General features: G+C 37.3%; 1 protein-coding gene and 1 long non-coding RNA gene across 11 annotated transcripts in view; one reads left to right on the plus strand and one right to left on the minus strand.

Annotated features, from left to right (window-relative positions):
* Positions 1–16295, plus strand: part of ncam1a (neural cell adhesion molecule 1a) — a 259254-nt gene that overhangs the window by 26057 nt on the left and 216902 nt on the right. The gene's annotated exons all lie outside the window — the stretch shown is intronic.
* On the minus strand, positions 1934–14522 carry LOC134637640 (uncharacterized). The gene is made up of 3 exons (XR_010095149.1): positions 14248–14522; positions 5054–5112; positions 1934–2649 (listed from the first exon to the last, which is right to left on the minus strand). It is a non-coding gene; the product is annotated as an uncharacterized LOC134637640 (long non-coding RNA).

Raw genomic sequence — 16295 nt, forward strand, 5'->3', positions numbered from 1 at the left:
TTTATGAACAGGTTTGTTATTTTTTTGTACTTTACATGACCACTTTTATAATCAATCAGCTGCCAGTGTACAAATGGAGAAAGCAATTACATCACAAATTCATTATCACAATATCTTTCTAACTGTGTGACACTGCGGACATTCAGGCAGCTGTCAGACTGTCAGCCAGTCTCTTTGCACTGGGAACATTTATTGTATCATTTGTCGTGTTGTAATCGGTCACACTGATGGAAAAATGTCTGTCACTGTTGAGATCTTAGAGATGATATGAATATATGAGTGAAGATCAGGCTGAAATGACTTTACGATTCTAAAACTGAACGAATTTACGTTTTAAATGCAGACTTCACACAGTCTAATTGTAATCTAATTACTTTCTGAAAGTAATAAGTATCTGAAATTCAAAGTCTGAATTTCAATGTAGTTTTTAGAGTCCACTTACACTGGATTCAGACTGATTCAGACCCACATCCAGTTTGGATCTGGCCGTTTCCCAGATCATCCCAGATCCATTTGGGAACCGCTAATAGGGCTTTTTTTGTCCCAACACGATCTGCATTCCTTATTCAAACTGGTTGATGCTTCCAACTTTATGCAGAAATATCTAAAATCTTAGACGTAGACAGCTTGATAAAAACTACTGATATTTTACTGATAGAATTTTATACTCTTTAAAGTCTTGGAGAGTTTAAAGTGAAACAGTTACTATTACTGAACTCTTTCTCTTAATAAGAGCTACTCGATAAAACGCCTGCGCTATGATGGTAAGAGAGCCATCATCTCTCAGTGAAGGCTGATATTAGATAAGCTCATAAATGGGTAGAGTGGGGAACATTAATGGATAGGTTTTCTGTAAATCTCGTGAAACATTTCTCACAGAGTAATGGAAAAAATAATGAATTCTTCTGTAAAATTGAGATTGTTACATCCCATCTGTATAATAAATGTTTACTGAAGAATTATTAAATAAATAAAATTGTCATAGACTGTCTTAAGGGGCTGACCCACCCTGAAGTCTGTCGCTATCTGTGTAACTACCATCACAGGCCCACCGGTAAACTGTGTCAGATATAGTTCTCTCTATTTTGATATTTTTATCTTCAATTTTTCAGTTTGTTCCTGTCAGGTTACAACTGAATAAGTAGATTTAAAAATCAAATTTAAAATGACCTTTTGAGCTTCATCTAATGGAAATTCAAGATGGGTAATTGAAGACCTCAGACAGTGGAAAAAAATTATGTATTAAATATTTTATGTCAAACTTAAACGCTGACTATGATGATAACAGAGATGACAAAGCCAATAAAAACGATACCTTTCTCCCTAAGCATAGTAGTCCACATTGGCTGCTCATTATTTACCTGTTGCCACGGTGAATCTTGTTATTGGAGCTCCGTTGACGATTGCTGTCTTTCTTTATTCACTCATATGCTTAACTCGTGTTGATCGAACCTACTCTGAACAGCATTTCAGAAACTGGAAACTCAAAGTTGCCAATCTCAGCATTAATCAACTCTGAGTTTTCTTTTAAAGTCAGAGTTTGTCGAGCGTGCTTCTTATAATAGGGCCCTGGAGAGGATGTGTGGATCTTAATGTTGGAGAGAGGCCACGTATGGGCATGAAAACCCATGCCAGAAGCTCCCGGCATACACTTTTTGTTTTGACGTTAATGCCAGAGGAAGTTTGCCACTATTTGGCTAAGTTTGTGTGGTCCCTAAACGGTGGTTCATTTGGAATAACAGCATGTATAGTGGATCTTGGAATATCTAGAAGGAAGAGCTATAACAAACTGACTTGTTATGTGACATCCTATTACAGTACCACGTTTGAATTCAGTACGTTTTTTAGAACGACCCATTCTTTCACAGTTGTTTGTGAAAGAATAGCCAGTTTAAAGACTGAATGGTTAGGTTCCTAATTTGAGGCATCTGTGACAAAGGGACTATAAACACCTGAATTCAAACAATAAGAATTGTAGCCCAATACATTTGTCCGTATAGTCTACAGGATTTTTCATTTGGACGAACTGCTAATTCCTTAGCATCAAGATGTTTCACCAGGCGGTTGTTATTTTTATCTTTCTATACTCTTGTTTGGGCAAGATTTTCTGTGGTTTTTTCATCTAAAGGGCTGCCTGAAAAGGGGACTGGGTTTATCACCATTAGCAGCCAACCTCTTTAGTCATTTGATCCATAGTAAATATTGATTAGTGAAGCGTTAAAAAGGCCATACTAAAGACTGTAACCCTAACCCATGACTTGTTGACCCTCCGAACCCCCTATTGACCCAGGATGGTTGCATTTCTTGAAGTGAAATGTATCAAGTGACTTTAATATTGCATCAGTATAATAAACATGTATACGCTGTTGTAAAATTAGCAGATGATAGCATGTTTAAGATTAAAAAAAAGTTTGAGAGTTAATTTGATTACTGTGAGTGAAACACACAGCACATAAATAGACAAGTTTCCCCCGATTAGACTTCAGGGAGTTAACAGCACTGATCATACTATCACCGGTGATCACAGTACCCATAAACAAAAACCCAATTAGTGAAATGGAAAAACAGTAATGGAGAGGGCGGGGGTGACTCCTATTGGACCTGCGAGGCTCCTGAGACATCACAGATGTGGCAGTGTCTGGACTGTGCCTGAAATATAATATAATTGCAATGAATTAATAATCATGTTGAAAATGTCATAAATAATGAGTACCAAAGACGTTTTTATTTTGAAAGTGGAGCCAAGCTGAGCATGGGTGTGGCCCCCTTATGACTGCTGGTAGCAGTAGGCAAGGCGCCAAGCCAATATGAGATGTGATCCCAGAGGTCCCCCGGCAGACATAAAAAAATAACGGGAATCCCTGGAGTGGGGCTCTGGAGGTAGCAGTGGTGAGGAGGAGGGTTGCTGTTTGTGTGTGTGTGTATGTGTGTTGGAAGGCGTGGTTCTGAGGGGTTGGGGCAGCCATGTTTTCCGCTTGACTTCACCTGAAACAATACGTCAGCCTGCTAGATTTGTGCCAAAGGTGAATAAGGGTGACAGTGACCTGTGGGGACTGAAAACACTGCCAACAAAATAGCACACACCAAAGCCCACAATGCCTACATTCCCCATATTACATAGTATTCTCTTTATCTCAGTGTTTATATATATGGGATCTATAAGTTGACTAAAATATCAGAATTAACCACAAAATTGCTGATGTAAACATATTAGCCAACGGTCAGTGTTGACGTTTTTTTCCACATATACAAAAGCCAATTGAAAGAATTAGTAGACACACAAAGAAGACAAGTGAAAGACACACAGCTACTCTTTGGGCGCTTCTCTTTCTCTCATCAGCAGCATTGTGTAAACTCACAATAGTCTAACATGGATCTAATGTAATACATAATGCAGGCTTTTTACAGTCTGAAATGTTATTAATTTAAAGCCTCTTTTTCTATATTTACATACTTTTTCCACTTTATTTGTATCCGCTAATGTTTTTCCTTCTTTCCTGTCATATCCAACCGTCTTTTCTAACCAGCTCTCTGTCAGTAGCCCTTTTTCCCCTCTGTATGGTACCCTCTGGCCGTGGTCTGTCATGGTTCTGCCACGCTTCATTTCTTCATTAGAGGTTCTGAGCATTTCGCAAAATAGATTTCCACTATCAGGGATCCCATGCTGGTCTGGAAGGATGGAAAGTCTAGACAGTTTGGAAAAATTCTCACAATTCACCTTCACACTGTGGACTGTTGCCACTGTGAGGGTAAGAGTTCCATCTGTATTGGTTGCAAAGGTAGAACAATGGGTGAGAATGTAGCTGTGTGCCCAGTGAAGTGATGAGGCATCCATCTCTGTCAGATATCAGTCAGCCACTTCTGACATTGAGGAGTGTTTTTCCCCATTTCAGGAGAAATTAAGTTATTTAGAATGATGTTAGCATTGCTAATTTTAACTTAGAGGACTGAGACATTAAATAAAACACGATTACCTTTTGTTTAGAGTTGTGCCTTATCATACTGTAATGATAATACCAGTATAAAATTTTAGATGATATAAATATGCCACAGTGACATGGCAATGTCATTTCTATAGCAAAGCCATGTGTTTACATTCCCTAAGTGTGCACAACAAAGGGACAAACCCAGGCATGTCTGAGAGCAAGGGCCATATGTCAGCTTCTGATGACACACAGGCTGACACAATGGATGGGACTTTAACAACTTCCTACAAGCACAACACACTTTTTCTCACCTTTTGAGGCAAATACACACCATCGAGTACAACCAGAGGACAAAGGAAGAGACACTAACAGCTGGTGATGTGCAACCCAAATGTTTCACATCAAGCAAGTTGCACTTTGTAGTTGCACTTCATGTGACAGGAAGAGCAAGCAGTTAATGGGAATTGCTGATATGGTGACAATGTGAAAAGAGCAGGGCCGTAAGCACCTGGCTAAAAAGCTTCACCAATAGAAAACAAGTCGAAAATATTTATACTTTTTTTTATTACTGTTACGTTGTCAGGCAGTTATTTTATAGTTTTACTTCATATTTCCAGAGAAATCAATAGATGGACTTCTGTTGTGCGTGCATTTAATTTATGCTGTGTCAGTGGATAAAATGCTTTGTCACTACTATTGTACTATAATGGTGCTACTGGAGCCTTGTTTCAATAGATTAGATTCACACTTTAAAGTTAGTGTGTCATTAATGACAGTAGCTCATTGGGAAAGAAGGATACAGCTTCATTTATTTAGACTGCTACAAGTATAAAAAAATCCATATTTTTCTCTTTTTTATTGAAAGTTTTCTTACAGTTTTAAGGCTATACTGCCCACGCTTAATTTTACTATTTCAAAAAAGATTTGATATTTCTTATATGTACTTCACAATTCACACTGGTGTGTGAGGTAAAAACAAGCCAAAAAACCCTTGATGCAGTTTTTTTTATGTCATTATATTTCATGAAACAAACAAAAAAGATCCTATTGAAAAGAGGAGACCAATTCTAACTCAGTTATATATATGTATTTTTAAATCACAAGTTCGTATTTAACCTCTTACTTACCTGAAAAAGGCAACCAAATGTGACCTTTATTGTACTGTTTGTGCTTCTTTAGAGATGAACTACATAAAGAAGAGAAGGAGAGAAATACATTTACAGTTGTAGGAGGAAAAGATAAATTTTACCTTAATGTTATACTGCCTGAGGGTTTTACAGGATTAGATAAGGTATTGCTGTTTTTGGATATATACACTCAGATTTATACAGCCACACAGTGAAAAAGTTCCTCTCTCCTCTTCTCTCTGCTCAGTGCATATTACAACTCTCATGTTGCTTGCAGCTCTGACAGTGAAATTGGTACTTTTGCTCCACTGGAGTCACATTGCTTTGCGTCCCTTGGTACCTCTGTATCCCTGTGACTATTTCTATCTCATTTTTTTTTTTATGACCAGATGTCTGTGGCGTTGCCGGGTTTTTGGAGTCCCCTGGCAGATGTGCTTGTGCAGTAGTTCTCTACGGTTAAAAAGAATGCATCATTTAACCTCTTATGGCCCTCACATTAACAGCACAGTAGCACTTATTTACTTTTCCACTGGGTTGAACAAACCTACTGAAACGTCCGTGTTTCCTTCTTCCTGTGTGATGTTAACTGTTTCAAGCCCTCAGACAGCACCTCATGCGTGCTCGCGGTGATTGCTCGTTCGGCTTTCTTTTTTGTTCACAAGCAGACCATTGGAATATACTGCCTGAGCTTGTGACACAGTCCAATGAACCTAAAAGGGATAACAGTTGCACCTCTTTTCTATTAAAAACCCATTAAAAGAAAAGCCTCCAGTCTGCAAGAAGAAACAGAAGAAACCAGATGTGCCCACCACTTTCAAAGACTGAATTGACAGACTGGAATTGCTGGCGACCGCAAACCAACAAAGTCTATCTTTCTGAAAACACAGATTTTATTTTCTGTAGAGCTGAGTTGTGCTAACTGCTACTTTTTCAGATGTTGCAGATGTTTAAAAATGTTTATGTTTCAGTCTACAACTTCTGTCTTTTCTTGCTCACTAATCGAAATAGGACTCGAGGGAAATGCAGAAGCTTCTTTCAAGAAGAACAGCCAAAATGACCCTTGTACCTTGTCAGTGGCCTTAAAAATGTGTTTACGTAAGACCTCCAAAAGCACACAGAGCTGATATTGAAAAATGCCTGCTCCGTTTACATAAATGTCAGGAGTTGTAACGGGAGATGAGAGTTTCATTTGGTGTTTCTTAACCGAGAAATACGGGAATGAGAAGTGTACTGTGGGAATGTGGAGTCAGGGTGGACATGAAAAGGATGGAGAATATGTCGGGTATGGTAGTAGGAGCTCAGTATCACTCAGGAATGTATTGTTGGTAGTGAGGCTAATAAAGCTAGCCATTAGCCCCTTTGCAGTTCCAAATGCTGTCCCTAGCTCATGCTTTGATATAAACGGTCCTGTTTTTTTGTTTTCAAGGTTGTATTTGAGCCCTAAACCAGACTGCCCTGACATATTGGGTCTATTACTGTCATAACAAGTGTAGTAAGCCAATGATGGACCCATTAACCAAGATTTACCTTAAAGTAAATGCTTGTTATGGCTGTCATAGATAATATAACTATAGGAACAACTATTGCTGTATGTACAAAAGATAATGCCCTGATGGCTTTTGATTTAAAGACAAATATAAGATTGCAGCAAGAGACACATTAGAAAGGGCTCGTGAGTAAGCATTTGTTTTGCCTCTCACTGCCCTTACTTCTGGCCTCCATTTAGTAGAGAAGTACATCACACTGTAAAGTAGTTGTGGTGTTGAGAACAAATGTTTTAAGTTTCGTCTGCTCTGAAATAAAAGCTCTACTGAGCAGCCTTTTTCAAGTTCAGGAATTGGACTTGCCTCTCTGCAGGTGCCGTCTGTTGTCTGACTAGATGAGGGGTGGAATTCCAACCCTGATGATATGTCCTTTATTCTGGAGATGCTTCTCCGGAGCACTGCTCACTTGCTTTGTATATGTTTATTTGCCCTTCGTTAAGCATTACTGTGATTTTGTTTAAGGATAAAACTTTGCTGTATTCAGCATGCATTTTATTGGTACTGTATTTTCAGTACCAATAAGCAAGGCTCTGGGTATTGGCTGATAATTGGTACCATTAAAAAACAAGACTGTAACATCTTGTTACTCCACATTTCCTAAGTTAACTGTTTCTTTTACAGTTTATGAGCAAAAAACAAGGATTTGACTCTATTCAACTAAAGCATAAAGCATCATGTTAAAAAAAGAAGGTCTCTGTACTGCAACCTAAATGCTTTTGACATGGTGCAGGTGGTTTGAAAAATGTATAATTTTTAGTTCTTTGTAAAGTACAGTTTACTTTTTGAAAAATAAAAGGTTATGAGTAACACAGTATTACCTCAAGCTTTTCCTAATGGACTTGAGCAAACTAAAACAGATAATTACTGCTTGTTGGTGTTTTGACTCTGTGGCTTATTAACACTCGAACTTTGAAAGGTTACCACTTAAAGGTAAGGAACACTAAGCTATAATCAGTCACCTTAGCTAATATATCTTATTCACCTACTGTCTTCTTCTTCTTCTTTTTAACACACATCAATAAAAGCATAAATATGTTTAAAAAAAACAAGCAGTTTTTATGACTTAATACTGTTTTACCTGTGAATCTGATATCCATCTGCTTATTTTCAGGTATTATATTGGGCTGTAATTCATTGCTGTATTTGCCGTATTTGATGCTTTGAAACATTTCAGTGTGAATATGCAAATAAAAAATCAGGAAGGGGGCAAATACAGTTTCATTTATTTTTGTAAATGAAGGACGTGTCCTGCTGTTGTAGCCTGCTGCTTTCTGAGATATATACTGCATTGTTTGCAGTAATGTTGCTGGATAGCCTTACTTACCCCCTTCCCTTGCTATAGGCTGTGGGAGCTACACTTTCTGGCAAAATTCTCCCTAACTGTGACATTGCACTTTTTCACAGAAATTGCGAGCCTTTATTTTGTACAGGTTTTGTAAAACCTCAGTAAGCCAAAAACATGAATGCTGATGTAAAGTTGAGGCAATGCCATAGTGAATTTACTTGAAAATAAATTTCTCAGTTTTTCTATAACTTCAAAATGCCGAGCAAAGCAGCAAACTGTTCTCTACATATCTGATCCAAAGCGAGCAGAACAAACATGGCAGGTGTCTCCATGGGTTTGGTGAAGAACGGTGACGTTACATACAAACTGTATACTTACAATATTTGAGTTCAGTCTCAAAAATGAATCAAAAGTTGGTTGCTACGTAAAGTTAAAGTGCCAAATTAGCACTAACAATGTGAGAAAAATAGGAGAATTAATAATCATGAGAATGAAGATTATTGCAAATTTTGATTGACTTTTTTCATGGTCTTAAAATGCATTAGGTTACTGATTGTTTACTCTTAAATCACAAGTAAGTCACAAGTGTGAAAGAAAGAATACATGCGTGTTGGTATCGGCACATGCACGCAGGTTAAAATGTAGAACTGAATTGAATTATTGTGTACGATACCTGAGCTATGAAACTTCTCTTATTTCAATGTCACTTTTATACAACAGGAAACGTTAAACATTATCCTCTTTAATGAGAAATGAACTATTTCACATTTCTTTTCATACATTTAGTCGTCTTAAAACAACTTTAAGAGACTAGCAACAAGCTTTCATCATTTCTGTTGGAAAGCAAGTGATTCAAAATCAGACTCGTATGGCTTTTTTTTTTCTATAGCTGTACAGACATTCTTAGCTGAGTATATACTTGTGTAATGACTGTACTTAAACCATATTACACAGATTTAGCAATGAAAATATCTGAATGATTTTCCTATTTTACTTAGCAGTAAATAAATACTATTGATTTTCCACATGTTCATTTACTCTGCAACTACTGTAATATAAAAGTGACATATTTCGTGTATTCGTGATATAACAGATAACACATTGCAACATTTACGGTAAAATTGCAATCTTAAAACAGTGCAAATAGATGGAAGAATGAGGGTCATTGTTCTTGTACTTGCTAGCTGATAGGGCTGGAGAAGCTAGTACAGCAGCAAATTCTTCAGTGATGAATAGATGTTTTTCTCATCTGCTCATCAGCACATTCAACACATCTATTTTCAGACTTGTTCATTTTTCAAGGAACATGGTAACTGCTTGAGTGATTTCATGCAAAAAGGCGCTGGCAGTTCTGTTTTAATTATGACTTGCATTCACTTGTCAGGCGCATTTTGAGAAATGGAGGATTGTGAGTGCCATTAATGTTCTTCTGTTGTTAGATAGGCTTTTCCATTTCATATTAGGTCATAGGATAGTGATATATATAAAAAAAGACTATACAAACCACAGATAACTGCAGAAAATAAAAAGGTATATATGACATAGGTACGTATAAAAGGACATCATTACAGCACTTATCCAGAGTACAATAAGATCTCCTCTCAAATCCTCTGACTTAAAAACTCAGAAAAACTTGCCACTGGCCTTGTCCTTTCTGTGACTTAATCCATTATTAGATTGTGTAGGTAGAAATCCAAGCAAATATGTATGACTTTAGTAAGATATTTCTAAAAGACTCTTCTGGTGTTTTATTCCATCTATTGAACACTAAACTGAAATTGTGTATCTAGGTTACCAAATTCCACTCGCATTTTAAAGATTGCTGATACCAGTCTTGACATTTAAATTGTCAGAGATCCAGGGGAGTTGCTCCTGGGCTGTTGACCTGAATTGGAGTGGGATGAAGCCTGGAATTGGCATTGATTAGTGTGTTTGTCCTCCCAAAATGAACGATGAGGCTGAAGGAGCATGAATTGCCATGACATTTTCACCTTATTTTCCAGTTGTATTCATGTCTCATGAACCTTTTTGGCACAATGTTCCCAATCGAGCATTACATTCACCTATTGTTGCTTTAAATACCTGACTTAACAATTAGCTATTTGTTGTGAGGCTAAGACATGTCTCATTTTACTCTGAAAGAAGATTACACACGACATGAGAATGACATTATTGTAACTTTGTTGTGCTTTCAAAATAAAAAAACCGACTTGAAGCTTGATGATTTTATTCATGCACGTTAACTTAAAGTATCCTCTAAAGCTGAGTCAGTAATATCAATAAGCAAAATTATGGTTTGAAGGAGCTTACTAGTGTTAGCGATTGCCATGTTTATCAAAATTAAAAATTGGTAAACAATTTTGCGAACATTATGATATTGTGAAGAATCGTGCACCAGGGCAGTTGTTGTAGGTTCACTATCCAGTTCACCACAGCTATGTTTCCTTTCAGTTACTATTACGCGACACCCTCAGCTTATCTACACACTTTGACTGACTGAATTAAGGTGATTGCCTGTAATGGCATTCACTTTTGTCACTGCAGCTACTTCTCTCACACTCCACAGAGCAAATATTGTTGAGCAAAGCACTGGAGACAGACAGATTATGAGGACTTAATTCGTAATTTAATTATGGATATATTTGTTGTGTTTACTTTTGCCGCAGCTCCTCCTCTCCCATTTTCCCCTCTCTACTTTCATTCATAACTCCAAGTTAATACTAACTGTGCTGTTAAACTGAGCTACTGTGCCATTAACGTTGATTCACAGGTCTGTCTATAAGTGTTATTATTATTATCATTGATGATAATCATGTAGTTTTATATCGTGGCAGCCTGATGATGGTTTAGAGGCCTGGAATCAAATTTGTCAGACACTCAGGCTATAGTATTAAAATATCCTTACTCAATTCTTTGAACTATTTAACCTCTGGGTGCAAAGATAATTGTAACACAGCTATCTTTAGTTCGTTTATATTAAAAGTTGCACAATTAAGAAGCAAAAACACAACGTGGTAAATTAATAAGATACAGATGTGATTCATTTTAGAACATTTGGCAGTAGTAGAAAAGAATCTCATGAGTAAAACAGTTGAGAATTTGTCTTGGGTGAATCATGCCTTTATGAAATCTGGGGGTTATCTAAGGTAAGGCAGAATCACAGCGAAACAGAAACCTATCTCTGAAATATTCCATGACTCACCTTCTCTGGGCAGGGATCCTCTTCTCCCTAGAGAATGTGGTGGTGAAAGCTGGCAGTATCCAACTTTTCAAGGCCATTATCAAGACCACTGCTGCATCACTACCTTCATCCACACTTCATTCCCTTAAGTGTGATTGATGGGAAAGTCCTGCCTGGCCTAGCATCGTGTTATGGCATACAGCCAGGGGCAAGGACTCCAGAGAGAGAGACAGATGAGAGGAAGGGGGCAGAGGATTTGAACTTTATAGTTGCCACCGCAAATCAGTGTGAGCAGAGTTTACACCTGACACAATACATGAGTGCAAAGTTGTCACCCTTGACAACATGACGCTGTACCAGCCAAGGCTATAATAGCTCAGGGATACAGGGAAAGGAGTGGCACACCTCTGGCAAATAAATGGATATATTCAAAGAAATATAGTTGTCAAACAGAGTAAAATCATGGTACAAATTTTACATTTCAAATGGTGGAAATTACATTGTGGAGTTGCACAGGTTACCTGAATAATATCCACTGTTTGATGTACTGGTTTAAGATAACTGTGTTTGATTTTAGAAGTATATTTTATACTTGCATGAATATATTCATATTTTTCCTGTATATTTAACAACTGTTACTACCACTTCCCGCCCCAGCTTGGTTCACCCAGGGAGCCGTCACTTATTTTCAATTCAGTTCAATTCAGTTTTATTTATATAGTGCCAAATCACAACAACAGCTTCCTCAATGCACTTTATATAGTAAGATAAAGACCATAAAATAATATGGGAAAAACCCAACAATCAGACAATCCCTTATGAGCAAGCATTTGGCAACAGTGGAAAGGAAGAACTCCCCAGTAACAGGAAGACACTTCTGGCAGAGCCAGAGTCAGGGGTGATGGATGCGAGATAGGACAAAAGAAACTGAATTTTGTCCAATTAGACTGATGGATGTTGTCACTTTGACATCATACATTACTTTGGGTCATGCTCGTTTTAGCATTTTGGCTATTGCCTTGTACTTAATTGAGGGCAGAAGTTTCTGCTAGCAAGGTGTATAAGCAAGGTGCATCTATAGTCTATGTGGGTGCAACACACAGACCTTCTAGTTAGCGCTAAATAATATACAAAAGAACTTACTGGACCACAGACTAAAGCACTGAACTCCTATACAGTTAAACAAGGTGCAGTTCTTTTTGAGAAAAGTGCATTGCAAATGCTCCAAAAGGGATAATCATAAACTGTCATAAAATCAATCATAAAATCATAAACATATTTATAAGCCTCCAACATAAAAAGATTTATGTTGGAGGCTTATAAATTTGAGGACCCCATTATTATTATTACCGAGTTGTTAAGATATGAACAATCTGCTGTAAAATTAGGAATTTTAACAGGACTGACTTATTTTTCGGACCTTAATTGGCCATTCCAATAACAAATTGTTTTTGGAACTGAGCTTCTGCTTTATTTTTTAAGACCCAGAGGCTGCTTGTTATCATCTTCTTATTCTGCTATTAGCATTGATGCAAGTGTTTGGACAAGATGACCTTTGTAATTTTTTTTGTACGTAGTGTCAGATGGCAAAGGAAAAAACATTAGCAACTGCATAATTAAAAAAATGTTTTCCTTAAAAACCATCAATAATAACAGTAATTCAATAATGATACTTTGCAATTGGAATGTAAAACGGTTGCAGAACTATTGTAATCTCAGTCCCATGTGCCTGTATGTGTAGTTTGTATACATCCTATTATTCAGTTCCCTTCCTAGACAGTTTATTCCACTGTGACTGGCACCATCACGACATTTACATTTTGAGTGGAAACAGTGCTCAGCCTGTGTGTTTCCTGACCTCTGTGGACAACGTCACCTGAGAACTGGCATAAATGCCTTTCCAATTTAAAAGCAGCAATTGAATGTTGATATTTTAATATTACGCTGAACCCAATGCAGCCCCAAGTGATTTCCCTGAACTCAATAATGAACATAATTGTTGCTGAGAAGCATTTGTAAAATATGTAATTGCATGTTTGTAATGGTTGTAGCACAGTGTAACTTGTTGGCCTTGGTTAAAGTTTGGGGTGTTCAATTTCAATAAGCTCAGCACAAGAGTTTGACACCAGCAGCAAGTAATTGAAAACACTTTCTGAGGTCATGCTCCATATAGATCTAAGGAGTAATTCTAGCCAGCCAAGATGACAGAAACAGAAGTCAATGGGTGTTGTTGCCCTCCTAGTGGGGAGTTCATTGCTGAAGATCAGAAAGGAGGCGAATGACAAAGCAGGGCACCCAAGGAGACATCCAACTCTTAACTCATCACCTGCTGCTCTGACTTGGAAAAGAACTGGGGTAATTTACGAGCGGGAGCTGAACAGTGTCCACAACAGCAAATGTGGAAAATATTTGGTTGTTCTTCTTGAAACCTCTTTTCACTTTTCCTTTAATCAGCTAAATCCTTATAGGGTCCAAGATATACAAAGTTATCAAAAAAGGTTTTCAGCAATTCTAATTGTGTTTACAGCTAAAACAAAAGATAAAACAGGCTTACTAAAACTTAATTATCATTCTAATCTAGAAGAATACCAAATAACTAGAAATAATGGCACCAATAACAGACCAAGATGAATAATTTAAAAAAGTAACACAGTTGAGCCAGTGACTTATGGAGAGAGGCTTTCCTGGGCAGATCTACATGCAGGAAGTCCCTGTGTAAACTGTGATGGTCCTTAGAAGGGTCAGTTTAGATCGTAGCCCAGCAGTTTGCTTTTGTTTTGTATTTTATAATGCATTTGGATAGCTTGTGTCTTCCTTACTACTTGTGGTCCTTTACCAACCCTCGGCATTATCTTCTGTGATTAACTGGTAAGAAAAATGTTGCTGTCACTGATAAAAATAATGACCAAAACTACATCGATATGACCCGAAATGTAATTAGAATCCATCTCCCATTAAAAAAAGACTAAATTTTAATTCATCTCCTTTGTTTTTTATCTGTTTGTTGAACAGCCTGTTCTGTTTTGTTTTCTTAATTTTATGCCTGTCATAGTCATTTTTATGGCCTGTTAGTTTGATTATATGCTGTGTTTCTTCTTGCGAAGTGACAGAGTACACAGAAAAGCAGAGTGCAAACATAATTCATAATGACTTTATTAAAGGCAGATAAAGTATGATTGCTTACCAAAGATTCCAGATTCCCATGGGGTTTGCCCAAAAATATTGCAGTGAAGGTTGAGTTTATCTAATAGCTCCGCAGTAACTTTTTCCTTCCTTTTCATCTCCATCCAAAGAACGCAGTTTATTTTGTCTCTGTGTCGATTCTCATATATAAAATATTTAAGAAATTAAAAAACGAATTCTCTTGGGTTGCCTGCAGTTAATTCTGCTGGTGATAGTGGAGTGGAGATCAATGAAAAATGAATAAACACAGAGAGGACCGCCATCTGCCTTACAAAGTCAACTTCATTCTATTTTTGCTTGGTCAAGCTCTGACCACATGATCTCTAGAGAGAGGGATTACAGGAGGACTAAGCTCCAGATTTTTTTTTCCATCTTCCATGGCTCTAATTAATCAGGGCAAGGTTCTACCAAGGGGCTTAGCTGGCCTCTTGTCAATTTGCAGCTATCATCTTGCTTACACAGGCCTCAACAGCACCCACTGAGTTACCATCAACAGTAGATAGCAACCTTTAATGGGAAAAGCTTCTATAAGCTGATGAGATGCTGAGCAAATAAAACACAACTGATAAAGAATTGTGGTTGTAAAGGGAATATAGCCATTTTTGCCTTTAAGTGGATTCAGTGAATGCTATAATTACACAGTTGGCTCTTATATATCATAATTGTGAGAGCATTTTCTAGGGATTTGAGTCAAGCAAATTCCAGTCCTGGTAAATTCACACATTATATCTTGTAATTTTACACAGTCTCTGCTATAGCTACTTAAAACGGCTAAATGGTTTTGGAAAGACATTCTAAATCTTAGTTCGTATTTATAACTTGGTGTTTAAAATATAAAAAATTAATCTCGAGCAAGATCTCAATATTTTAGGTATATTTATAAAACCAAAATGAACTAGAAGAATGACCAAATCCAAAATGGCAATATCACACCTGACCATGCAGCTTTTAATGTATTTGTTTTTTAAAAAATCGTAGGCATTATAGTTTTTGTTCCTGCCATCGTCAGTGTAAGTAAAACCAGTCTCTCAAAGTTATTAAATATTTATAGCCACTTATTCTCACTTACTGTGGTTCACTTTTCTCTGTGGACATTTGCCAGGCCTTATGAAAAGCCTCATTACTTTTGCCACTTAAAAGGCTCCATTTAGCTCATTAATAGTCCATTAATTGTTTCTTTTTAGTAGGGCTTCAAGCTAGAGCCAAAGAACTGTCAGCCATGCCCTATTTCTATTATCAGTTAGAGAACAGTGCTGTTGAGCTGAGTCAAGTCAAAATGCACACTTGTTAATGCTAAGTGTAGTAAGCCTAAAGTCCACCCCAAGTCAATGGATATTGGCACCGCAGATGGACCGCAGAGAGGAGCAGTCGGTTGAACAAGTTATCAAAGCTCAAAGATTAACATTTTTATGGAAATGTATTGTTATGAATTAGTGCTAATAATACACCGTGCTTCAGCTTCCAGAAAGGTGACACGTTTTCATGCTTGATACTTAAAGATCTGTGCTTTGATTTGAATATTTTTTTTCTCTGTAGTGGCAATTTTGCCTTTATTAGACAGCCCCAGAAGAGGTTTGGTCAGCATAGACTTCAATTGGGGACTACTAATGACAATTGTACCCATGGTAATTTAATAAAATGGAAATGTATCCAGCCACTAGCTAATTTGGTTAATGGGTCTTTGTCCAAGGAATCCTGAAATGCAATGAAACAAAAGTGAGTGTTAGCCTCATTTTCATACAGTGCCTAACACTGACATCAAGGTGAGCTCAGTTCATGTTTAAATATGATATTGATAGCATCAACAAGATGTAAAATAATCTAGCACAATCTAGTCATAGATAATAGATAGATTTATTTACATCTTTTTTTTAATTGGTAAGCATTAATTGGCCTCTTGTGGAGTACAAAGCCCCTCCCATACATCTGTGAATACATTTCAGCGGCACGTGGCTTGAAATGAGCTGTGGGCTGTGACAGCTCATTGCAAATGTTAAATCAAACGGTACATGTTTTCTTTGGCGTCATCCACCTCAAGGCTGTAGCTCT

Source organism: Pelmatolapia mariae, linkage group LG10_11 (assembly GCF_036321145.2).
Source record: "Pelmatolapia mariae isolate MD_Pm_ZW linkage group LG10_11, Pm_UMD_F_2, whole genome shotgun sequence".
In the NCBI taxonomy this organism is placed as follows: Eukaryota; Metazoa; Chordata; class Actinopteri; order Cichliformes; family Cichlidae; genus Pelmatolapia; species Pelmatolapia mariae.